Genomic DNA, 12,920 nt, shown 5'->3' on the forward strand with positions numbered 1-12,920 from the left:
CTGCACTTCAAGAAGTTGGACAGGGATTTGCCATGCTTGCAGGAAGTCCTGTATTTAGCTGTGTTGCTGGTGCAATCGATGGGTCACATATCCGGATAAAACCCCCACAACTGCACCACATGGATTATTTAAATTATAAGGGCTTTCATTCTGTCAATGTGATGGCAATGTGTGACGCAAATGGACGTTTCTTGGATATATTTGTCGATTTTCCTGGCTCTGTGCATGACACGAGGGTGATGAAATATAGCACTTTCTACAGGGCACAAAGTTATCCCCCTCCAGGATACATTTTACTTGGTGATGGAGGCTATTCCTGCTTAGAAACCCCGGCCACCTTAAAGGCGCTATCCGCGATATTAATTTAACCACGACGAGAAAAATGCTTTTGACATCATGTACTAGCAAGTCCATGCTACATTTCTGTGGAAAAAAAATGACACATTGATCAGCGTGTTTTGGATATCTGGCCCCGCAAAGCGCTGCCTGAGGATTTAGCGTGACGACTTCTCTCCTCCACTCACAGCGCAGCAGCAGTGGGGGCGGGTGGGGAGTGAGGCCGTCTTCAGCGCGTGCACAACACCGGTAAACAGACCAGCATGGAAGCTGAAGGAGCAACAAGCTACTTTCTGCATTGAACATGTAGTGACAAGGTAAAATCTGGTTTACCTGAGACGAAGTGGCTATTTATTTTGAACAAAAAAGAGTCGAAGTGGCTTCTGCTGTGTTTCCTCCGGAGGATTGTGCACGCGTACGGGATGTGCATGTAACGTCGTGCACGCTGAGTGGGAGCAGAGCGGAGGGGGAGTGGGAGGGTTTTCTCAATGTGAGGAACCAGTCAGAGAGCTCGGGGGCGGAGCCAACATTTCAAACTGAAGTCAGGGCTCAGAATAGGGTGTTCCTAATGACGTCATCGGTTGCTGAGCAACAGTTTCGGGCGCCATGTTGGAGGGCATACACGGAGTCATAAACACATGAGACAGTGGCGGATTACTGCGGACTTTTGAGCGAAAAAAAAACAGGATTCTGTGTCACGAAAAGTGCAAGGGGATTGACTATTGACCCATACTTGATCGCAAGCATGGAATTCACTCGGAACGAGGATAAATGGGCTGACATCAGCTACTTCGACATCGTTAATTACCTGGTCTACTCACTAAACCGTCTGCATGCTGTGACAACGAAAACTGAAAAATGCAGCGGTTCCATTTTGGCTGTGTGAACATCAAGGAAAAACCAAAGGGTGAGCGGGGTTCTGGGTTCTGTCCAGAATGCAGAGGTAGCAGGAAAAATAGTCGTTAAAAGCAGCTCATGACATTACAGCTCCTCAGTGGCTTTACACCTGCTAGAGGTGTAACTGAAGTCTGATGTGACTCAAGTTGTGGTACTAATTGATCTATATTTGTTATTTTGAAGTTATCTGGCCTTTTCTTGTTTGTTTTTATATAAATGCTGGAGATGTGTTTTCATGTCTACTCAGCTTGCTGAAGCATTTTACATATTCTGAAGTGATTGTGACAAAATCCACACCAACATATGTAGGAGCTTAAAAACAGTTTGAGTTTATCAGTGTGAAAATTGCCATTTCATATTTAAATGCTTATTAGTGTTTGAGACGTGAAGTGATTATTTAAATAATCACTTCACATCTTAAACACAAATAAGCATTTAACCTGTAATTTCAGGTTAAAATATTCACAGATGATTAGGTACAGTTCATGTTGTGGTTAATTACTTTTGAAAATATGTGTATGAATAAGTTAAGGTTAAAAGTCCATATGGATAAGGTTTGTTGGATGTTATGGAGTAAACTGTGCAGCCACAGTCAGTTTTTTTCTGGTTCCGTACACTCACTCGGTATCATATAAAAAGATAGAGTGGGGTTTTTCCTTTTGTTGTTGGTGCAGCCGACCACACAACAACTTTTAATCATCTTCGAACCTCTCTCTCCCTCACATCTTTACTCTGTTGAAGCTAGCAAAGACGATGGCGTTCCCCTTTGCACTGGTTGCTATGTGCCGATGGACCCGGATGTTGGCCAAATGCCCAGATGTCCGTCTGTATCAATCCCGAGGTAAAGGAGTGAGACCGCTCCTCCATCTTCAGATGAGTTTTGCAGCAGAACAACGCAGTTCAATGTTCTTCATTTCTATGCACTTTTACCCTGTTTTCAGGTCAGCATGCCATGAAAAACACAACAACAGATGCCCTAAAACTTACAGTGTGTTTCCACCGGACACCACGTGAATTTTTCGCGCGATGAGATTACATACAAAGTCAAAGTAATGACGTGATTGCCGCTCAATCTTGAGCGGCGGGCGGCGGATGGAGAGCAAGGACGCTGCAAGCAGCCGGTGGCGAGCGTTTCCAGCAAAAATTTCGCACGTCCGTCAACTTGCACTGCCACTCGCCGCCGCCCGCTGCTCGACGATCGCCGCCCGAAGCACTGCTTCATTGCTCGTCAGTTGTCGCTCGAGTTGAAATAATTGAACTTTTCAAGCGAATTCATGTGGGTGTAACCCAGGTGTCAAATCCTGACAGCCTGTCAGTCTGTTATTCTCTCTTGTCTACATCCAGTCATTTACGGATCTGCTACACTCACTCTTTCTCAAATCCCGGAGGCATTTGATATGTTCCCGTTGGCTTGGCGATTAGCCAATCAGATCACTTCATTTACGATGACGTCATGCAGTCACATGACCTAGCGCCGGCTGTCATTAGCAGAATCACTCCAGGGAGTCGTCAGACACAGAGAGGCAGTGGGGACGCCAGGAGAGGGCTGTTCTCAGGTCGGTTTCAGTCAAATCTTTGCATTTAAACTGTCTTTGTTCTGCTCTGTACTTAACTATGCACTTAACCATAGGAGTCGTCGGCTACCGTGTTTGTAATTGTGTGATTAGGGCACACACGTGCGACCCAAACCGTGGAATCGGTGAGTGCTAAGTTGTTGTGCTAATGTTAGCATAGCGTCTCCATTCATTCCAATGGGAGTTGTTAGCATGCATTTTCTATTTAAAGTTGTGCCTTGTTCTCAAAAATATCGATTTAACATGAAATGTGATGATAAGCCAAATGCTCCAATGTTTTATATGGGGTTACATTTGTGCCAAAAAGTTGGATAATGTATTTTAAGTGCCTTTGTTTCTGAATGTGATCTTGTTAGTTTTGTTGTTTATAAACTTGACTGATGCACTTCATGAGCACTTTATCTGTCATCAGTAGATTAATTAATTAGTTTCCACAGTTCTCATGAAGCACTTTACTTAATGATATTACTATTTATTGAATTTTGTCATTGAATGATTGTATTTTATTACTATTTAAGACTCTTTGAATCTCTCTTTGGATTATTTTCACTGCAATGTAAACTACTATGCAGGTAGAGCTATAAATTGGCCACTGCGCACAATTACTTTAGTCCAATTTATTAGTACAAGGATTTATATTTATTTGATGTATATATGTATTTGATATTTGTTTGAGCCTTTGGTGCTTCATACAGGCCAGTTTTTTCCCCCTATGATCCTGTTGAAGAGTGATGGCAAACCAAGGACCAGGCCTAGAGCCTAAACGGAACTCCGGTCTTCCAACTGGAGATCAAACGCGACCTCTGCCGGGCCAGTAAGGGGCTCCTGAAGCCCAGATAACCTCTCACCCCACACGAACTGACCTACACCCACACAACCCACACAGCTTGGACTCTTTCACAGAGTCTCAAGCTGTTTTGACCCAGACGTGGGTCATGTGAACTTTGGGTGGGATGAATGGACGCTTGAGTTGTTTGTTTTTTACAAGGGGTTTGAAACTGGACTCTACCCTTTACCATTGTGAAAATACATTTGCTATTAATCATCATCTTTGTAATGCATTTTTAATATCAGTTGACCTTGAATATTTATTACAATTGTAAATTGCTGTAAGTACTTCAAATGGCCATTCGCGTAGGTTGAAAAGATTTTGCAAATTTGTTAAATGTTTTGTCTGTCCTGTGTGTTTTTCAAGTGCACAATACATGGTACCTTTTTATTTGCAAACTTAAATTCAAGTCTCTGCCTCTTCTCTCTCCAAGAGCCAACTTAGACTTCTGATCAGGTAGCCTGTGGTTATCATTACTATTGCTAAATTAGAAACTATTTACATCTAGTCCCGGGATTGGTTGGCCTTCAGTGGGTGCTACATAAGTGCTACACCAGGAAAGCCTATCAGCGTGGAGGTCCTCACGGACGTGCTGACGGAGGACATGCAGGGCTCGGACCACGCAGAACAGTTGGCATGATGCCAAGGCGAGCGGCGGGCGGCGAGCGTTTCCAGTGAAAAATTAGCGCGCCCGTTGACTTGCACTGCCACTTGCCGCCGCCCGCCGCTTGATGATCGCCGCCCGAAGCCCGCCACTTCATTGCTCGTTGCTTGTCGCTCGAATTGAAATAATTGAACTTTTCAAGCAAATTCGTACCAGGACAGCCTATAAGTGTGGAAGTCTTCACGGATGTGCTGACGGAGGGCATGCAGTGCTCCGATCACGCAGAACAGTTGGCATGATGCCAAGGCGAGCGGCCGGCGGCGAGCGTTTCCAGCGAAAAATTAGCGCGCCCGTTGACTTGCACTGCCACTTGCCGCCGCCCGCCGCTTGATGATCGCCGCCCGAAGCCCGCCACTTCATTGCTCGTTGCTTGTCGCTCGAATTGAAATAATTGAACTTTTCAAGCAAATTCGTGCCAGGACAGCCTATAAATGTGGAGGTCTTCACGGATGTGCTGACGTAGGGCATGCAGTGCTCCGATCACGCAGAAGAGTTGGTGTGATGAAAAGGCGAATGGCATGCAGCATGTGGCATGCGGCATGTGGCATGCGGCATGTGGCAAGCGGCATGCGGCAAGCGGCAAGCGGCATGCGGCAAGCGGCATGCGGCAAGCGGCATGCGGCAAGCGGCATGCGGCAAGCGGCAAGCGGCATGCACGATCTCATTTGTTTACCGCTTCTGGTGGAAACACAGCGTCAGCCTGAAGTAGCGCTGGAACCAGCCGTGGTCCAGGTGCAGCTCATGCAGAAGACAGTGGAACTCATCGAGCTTATACCGCCTCCGTAAGGCAGCATGCATCCAGAAGCGATGCCAGCGCCTCAGCTGCAGCCGGAGCTGACTTCCCCATGCCAAATACAGACCAGCGATGGTGGCAGGCGGAGCTATCTCAATCTCAATGTTTATTAGGGACCGAGCCTGGAGCTCGCCTCCAGGCTCGGCCACCATGCCCAGAGGGCAAGGTCTCTATTGTTATTCGTCCATTTCTTTTTAGATATTATTATTATACTCCATGCGCCTTTGACCCCAAATTTAACCCCCTAAACATGCACGAAAACTCACCAAATTTGGCACACACTTCATGACCGGCGAAAAATTTTATGAAATGGAAAAATTAACCCCATCTGCTCTCTAGCGCCACCTAGAAACAGTAAATAGTTGCAACGTCCCGCAGGAATGTCGCAGAGAGATCAAACCAACACTCACGCGTTTGTCTCATCGACATCTACAATTCACGAGTTGACAACCTTGACCTAAATCCAACAGAAAGTCCTCAATTTCCCTTTCAATGTAAAATTTTACTCAAAATCACTCCTCACAAAAAAATTATCTCCTCCGAGACCGTTTGTCGTACAGACATCAGACTAACGCGACATGATAGAGGACAAGTTTCTTTACAAAAGTTTTCAAATCTTTGTCAGAAGTCTAACGGTGTAGATTTTATTAGCATTCAAAGTTGGAAGTCTGAAATCTTGCCTTGCTCCTGCCCTCATCCGTTATAATGGGAAAAAAATGGAAAAATGCCTTTTTTCAGCACCTCAAACAAGCATCGAGTGTGGCTAAACCGTGACTCCTATCAACAAACCGATCACATGTGAAGCGTCACCAGGTTCTCCCGAACAAGATGATGTAACATAAGTGGGGAAATTATCTTGATATAGGGCAGTTTTCACGAGAATGAAAAGGTGTGCATGTTTTTGCTCTCAGTTATAATGGAATCGGATGGGGAAAAATATTGCCCTTCTCACAAACTGAGGCCTCTACGGTCCAAGCTAAAAGTCTGACTGCTCTGAAAGCCTCACCAACTGAAAGACAACTAAATTTCCTATCAAACGTGATATTTTTTGTTCAGTTCTGCCAAACAAGAATGGAACAAGGAGTGGTCGTTTTCCAAACAGAAATTTTTATTTTCTCCTCTCTCCCACTCTAACGGACATGACCATATATGGGCATACGGTGCAGTTACACAGCTGACAGCAGCTGTCAATCAAACTCTGACACTCAGTGCCTTCATTCAGTGACTCTCAAAAGCAGATGGGAGAAGCTAACAGCTTTATGTTAGTGGATGGGAGATGCTAACAACTCCCATGTTAGTGGATGGGAGATGCTAACAACTCCCATGTTAGTGGATGACAGATTTTAACAGCTACATGTTAGTGGATGGGAAATGCTAACAGCTACATGTTAGTGGATGGGAGATGCTAACAACTCCATGTTAGTGGATGGGAGATGCTAACAACTCCATGTTAGTGGATGGGAGATGCTAACAACTCCATGTTAGTGGATGGGAGATGCAAACACCTACATGTTAGTGGATGAGAGATGCTAACACCTATATGTTAGTAGACGGGAGATGCTAACACCTGCATGTTAGTGGATGAGATTGTGCTAACACCTACATGTTAGTGGATGGGAGATGCTAACAACTCCCATGTTAATGGGTGGACGTCTCAGTCGCGGGCCAGCGGGGAGGCTTGGCCCTGACCAATGCCGCTTGCGGCTTTAATTTGTAAAAGCACTTCTCATATTCATAAAAACAATGCAAAGTGCTGAACAGTAAAAACAGTCATAAAAACAAAGAAGAACAAAAACTGCTACCATCAATCACACACACAGACAGACAGCTGGGTGCACACAGGACTGTGGGACAAACATCAGAAGAATCCTGCCCACTGCTGCTGTGCAGGAGACGGTGATGTGGATGGCTGTGATGTTTCTGCAGGGTGTTTTGTGTTGCATATTTGTACCAGCATGACACGTCGCGCGAATGAATTCACACACCAGCGGTAAAACTTGTGCGTCTAGCGCAGCGCGGTGTCATTTGTCATGCAAATGCAGTCGTATTAAACGCGTCCGGTGGAAACACACTGTTAGAGTTGATGTGGGCATGCTGTGTTACGATTGAAAGATGTTTTTGAGTGTTTGTTGTCAAGTTTTAGGAGTATAAGAAAGTCAACAAATTTACCACTATTTTGTGACTGTCAGTAATGATGCGCTGCATTGTGTTGCACTACACCCTGAAATTTGTCAAGTTATAATTAATCCCTGACGTTCCTAATGTTGTTTCCTGAGCACTTGATAGTTACAGTGTTATTGATGAGTTTGTTGAGCTGGTAGAGCAGTCATCCTGAGCTTTCTTCAGTTACTGTGTGATGAGCAGCTGGATATTCATGATTAAATTTTATAATGTTCTCTACTGAAATTCTTTATATGTTTGAAATACTGTGGTGTTCATATGGATAAGTTACAATTAATGGGTTGTTGTCTAAGTGCATTTATTTGGGTTTAAAGTGCCTGAGTCCTGTTGGATCTACTGTATTGTTATTATTATTTCCCTATAATGTGATGGTGCTTTCATATGTTTCAGACAGACAGTTAAAACTTTTCTCTAAAACTAGCTTTAAGCTACAGTAAGGTAAATTAATGAATACAGATTCATGCTACACTGTGATTGTGATTAACAGTATTACAGTAGACTACATCAATAGCACAGTCACTTTCATTGCTTACCGGAAGCTATATGGGACTAGTATAACTATATAAATGGCCTTGAATGCATTTGAAAGTGATGCTATTGTTAGCCATTTTGAATGGTAATGTGAATATGCTTAAGGGCTGTGACAAACACACACACACACACACACACACACACACACACACACACACACACACACACACACACACACACACACACACACACACACACACACACACAGACAGGACACCTGCTTACCATATTCACCTGAACAGCACCCTTGGATACATACAGCACACTCTAGTGGTGGGCGATATGAAAAAAATCTTCTATCACGATATGGACTACTTTATATCACAATAACGATATGACATGATATAGGTAACGACAGTTTTCACAGAATAACTTGAAAACGAACTGTACAACATACTATAGAAACTGCTTACTTTTTCCTCTCCCTTTATTTGGAAATGACATGAAAATTGGATTGCTGTACAGGAGTGCAAAAATATATAACATAAAAATAAGGCATAGAGGCTGATCGACCAAAGCCTCCACATTTGCTTTTTCTACAATCTGTATCTTTGTAGTTCAAGTAAGAGCAGTATAACAGCACCTAACATTATTGCCCTAAAGACGCAAGTTGAGGTATCAAAATAGTAGTGCAGTCAGAGTAGAACAACAAGAACAGTACCTGACATTATTGCCCTAAAGAGGCAGGTGGAGGCATCAAATAAACAAACTGTTTTCAAGTTTCTTAAAACTGTAGCCTAACAGTGCAAAAAAAAGACCAGCAATAATATCAAACGCAAATACCAAAATATATTAAGGCGTTGGTTATAAACAATATTGCACAAAGTGAAAATAGGCTACTTTGTGAAAGTAATGAAAAATTAACACTGCATTAACAATGCGCATAAACTGAATTCACAGGTTTATGGCGAGAAAAGTAAGTTGGTCGACTCTCTCTGGCTTAAGACATGACCTCTTGCATGTGACGATATTTCCACTCGCACTGAAGGCCCTTTCTGATGACAAACTCGTGGCGGGAATGCACAAGTACTTATTGGCAAGCCTGGCTACAGATGGGAAGTTCAATTCGTGCTGCTTCCACCATTCCAAAGGGTCAGCCTCCGAGTCAGGCCCAGGTGCCTGATGATAGGGATGACAAAATTGAGAAATGTATATTTTGACATGAGTAACTGAAGTTTAACTGAACCTTGAATAGGCCATAGGATTTAAAAAAATACACAACAGAGGCCACTGAGAGAGAGAAACTGAAGAACCGCTGCCGCCGAGAGGGAGAGAACCTAGGTTCCTTCGCCGCTGATGTGCAGCTATTCACGCGGCGGGGTTACCCCGCCTTTCCCGTGAATGTGCGGGGGGAACTGGCCCTCCACACGTTCCTGCAGGGACTCACACCCGAGCGGTTGCGGCAACATGTGCAACTCGCCACTCCGCAGACCCTGGAGGAGGCCCTCCGGGAAGCAGAGCGAGCTGAGACGATCCTCTCCACGCCGCGGGGCGGCGCCACATCACCGCCCGGGGTTCGACTGGCTGACACCGCCGAAGAAGACACTGAAGCAGTCCGCCAGGCACAGCGCTCCACATCGCCCCAAACAACTCACCGGGGGTGCCGTGAAAGTGACGGCTGCTATCGGTGTGGTGAACCAGGCCACATCGCGAGAAACTGTCTGGCGCCGGCCCCGAGAAGGCGAGCTCCGGCGATCGAGAAGCGGGGTGGCGCTATGAGGAAGCCAACCACCGACCCCTACCGGGGCCGGTACACGCTGGTGGAGAGCTGCGGTCAGGCCGAGGAGCTGCACTGGTCCTGCTGCATCGACACCGCAGAGAGAAGCGTCGTCCTGGGGACCCAGGATTGCAAGCGTCGGCCGAGCCGAAAGAAACGCTGCAAAAGAAAGCAGACTGACGACTCCGCCCACTCCGACAAGCAGTCGTCAATTACGTCCGCTGAGCGAGAGGCCGACTCCGCTCCTGCAGAGCGGGCACCAACCACCGAGCGGGAGCAGGGCCCCGCCCCCTTAAAAAAGCTGTCTCCAACTACGTCCGCCAACGAGAGACAGTGCCTCGCCGAGTCCACCCCCCCTGGTGGCCGCCCCACGTCAGAGGCCTTGCCGCTGGGACCGTTGAAGCGGTCAACGAACAGGGGCAGCGTCGAGACATCTTTGCGGCCTGTGGCAAAGACTGTCGGCGTGTCTCCCGGGTCCTGCACGTGGCCCAGGGTTCGGTGGGGGCCGGACGCTGCGAGGTGCCGCAGCATCATGTTCACCGCTGTGTCCTCTGTCCTTGGTCCGCCGGAGTGAGACCAGGGCGGGTCAGGAGGCGCAGGCGCATGGTGGCCTTTCACCGTAACCGGCTCTCCCTGTACCGGCATTTGGAGCCGCCCAGGGGGGGAGAAGCTGGCAACGAAAGACCTGGGACTGTTGGCGCGGACCCCCGGCCGGGACCGGCGCCAGAGGGTCCGCGTTGCGTTTCGCGCCGCCGGAGGCGGCCTGGACTGTTGGACTCTTTTGAGAACTTTTGTCCCTGGGACTAACGGGGTTTCGGGGATGTTAAACCCCTTGGGTGGGGGCTGTGTAGCGACCGCGGGGGTCGCTAGGGGCGCTAGAGAGCCGCATCCCCAGAACTATGTGTGAAGCCGCAAGGGCTTATGGGACACGGGACGGAGTTCGGGGGCCGTTCCGGGCCATTTGTGTGTGTTTTGTGGTTTATTTGTGTTTCCTTTCATTACGGTTGTGTTTTGCTTATTGTTATGTGCTGTTTGTGTCCTTTTATTTTCATCATGTGTCGGACCGTGGGCCAGAGGGGTTGCTTGGGGGGTGACCTGGGGCCTACGGGCCGCGATGATGTTGTCTCGGTGTTGGTGTGTCATGTTCCCTTGCTTGATTGTTTTCACAATAAAGCTTTGGTTGAGCAATAGAGCAGACCTCGCCTCGTCTTCTTGCCCGCAAGTCGCCGCTCGAACGCCACAATATTTTTATTATTATGATTACTAATGGATTAAATTGATGATGATACTACTAGACTGGCAGTCTATAAAAACAGTCACAGGATTAATAAATCTTTTTACAACTACTATTGTTGTTGTTACTATATTTCCCATTAAAATACTAAAAAAGGTCATTAAAAAAAAAATTGCATCACACTTACACTTACCAATGGCACGCTGGAGACGGTGACCAAAGCACTGTAGACGTTCCCACTGAAGTTGTTCCACTGCAGAGATGTTGTTTGTGGCATTGTCTGTAGTAACACATACTAACTGGCTTTCTTCCAGTCCCCATGACTCCAGTGCATCTGTCAAATCTAGACAGTGAATAGGGCCGCTTTATTAATACTTTACCACAAAACCACCACTACGACAGTACACTACAAATGACACGGTAAATAAACAGGACGATACAAAACCAGTCAAGTATACACAGCAATACACACTGTAGCTGCCATCAGGGACAGCTGGCATATTTTTTGGTTCATTATTTAATAACTTAGGTAAAAGAGGCTTAAAAATACACAATAAATAAATCAGTAAGTTCATTTAGATAAAGTTCATTTATTATGTTAAAAAGATCTTGTAGATTAGAGTGGAACCTATTTTTTGTTTCGTGTTCGGTTGCTCGTCGGACCACATTAAGGGGCGTACGCATTTAAAGCTACAGGCGGTGCTGTGCGGGAGGAGTCTGCAAGAGACGGTGGCTCAATAAGTTTATTTGAAGACAACAAGCGTCTTTTCTTTAAGGAAGGAGCCATTAAAGATCATCTTTACCCCCTCACGAGTTAATGAGGCCAATGAGGTACAAGTTTTTCCTTTGTTTTCCTGTGTTAAAGCTGATGTTATGAATGTTTGTAACTGGAGATACCAATTATGTTTGTAATTCGTTTTTTTGGATCTCATGTTGCTGTTTCATTTATTTCATGTGGATGTTTTAAGTTATTGATGTCAGTTTCTGTTTTATTCTCAGTTCTGACGGCATTGTGAAGGCGGTAAAAAGCAAGCAACGTGTTCAATAAATGCCCGTTTGAAACCAAAGAACTCCTGACGCTTGATTTAAACTCGAGGGAAGTAACACACACGTTGGTGAATGAACTCGGCCAAAAAGTACTAACAGCAGACAAGTAAATTATTTTAAAGTAGGCTACATACCCTCGGCTATCATAGCTCCTGTGTGGTCTCCTGGGAAGTAGGCCATCTGTAGGCAGCGAGAACAGAGGGTCCACTCGTCATCGATGAAGTGGATAGTTATGCACATGTAGGGCTCTGTCTGTCGGCTCGTCCAGAGGTCAGTTGTCAGGGAATAATGTGCCACACGCTTGATTTCCCTCGCTACTTCAGCCCAGCGTTCAGCATATAAACAAGTTACCTCGACTTGAGTGAAGTGCTTCCGACTGGGCATTTTGTACCGTGGATCGGCTAGTTCCATGAGCTCTCGGAACACTGGCTTGTCAACCAGCTCAATCGGGAGACCACCTTTACATATCAAACGTGTAACGCCATCATTGAGCTGTTTAAGGCGCTGTGAATTTTTTTCATACGTTGTGCCTCGTGAAAAAGACTCCTGCAGGCTCCGTTGAGTGTAGTAGCGGTTCTTCGCCCGACATGGCCCTGTTTCATTTCTTTCTTTGCTCAAACGCAACTTTTGAATATCTATGTACTCCCTCTGATGTTTCTTCTGCAGGTGATAGAAGAGGTTTGTTGTGTTGGCGTCCGGCGAGGGAACGGCCTTGTGGCACAGTTTGCAAACTGCTGTTTTCTGCTCCGTGTCTCATGAATCCAAAGTGTAGCCAAACCACAGACGTGCTCCGTCTTTTCGGCACAAGCTCGATTTGAGCTTCCTGGGACTCTGTATGGCCCAATCCCAATTCTCTGCTTAATCCTCACTCCTCAACCTTGATCCTCATTCTCAAATTAAGTGCCTCCTAAAAACAAGTGTTAAGGAATGTAATTGTAGCACTTATGTTACACGCTAAAGGCTAATCAAGCCCAGGACTAGATGAAGATAATTCCAATAATAGCAACAGGCTAGCTGATCAGAAGATTCTGGGTTCGCTCATGAAGAGAGAAGAGGCAGAGACTTGGAGTTGAGTTTGCAAGTAAAAAGGTACCATATATTGAGCTCTTCGAAACAA

At 46.0% G+C, this 12,920-nt stretch overlaps 1 protein-coding gene across 1 annotated transcript in view; it reads left to right on the forward strand.

Annotated features, from left to right (window-relative positions):
- Positions 1-12,920, forward strand: part of LOC115389924 (histone H2B 1/2-like) — an 84,386-nt gene that overhangs the window by 43,566 nt on the left and 27,900 nt on the right. The gene's annotated exons all lie outside the window — the stretch shown is intronic.

Source organism: Salarias fasciatus, chromosome 6 (genome assembly GCF_902148845.1).
Source record: "Salarias fasciatus chromosome 6, fSalaFa1.1, whole genome shotgun sequence".
In the NCBI taxonomy this organism is placed as follows: Eukaryota; Metazoa; Chordata; class Actinopteri; order Blenniiformes; family Blenniidae; genus Salarias; species Salarias fasciatus.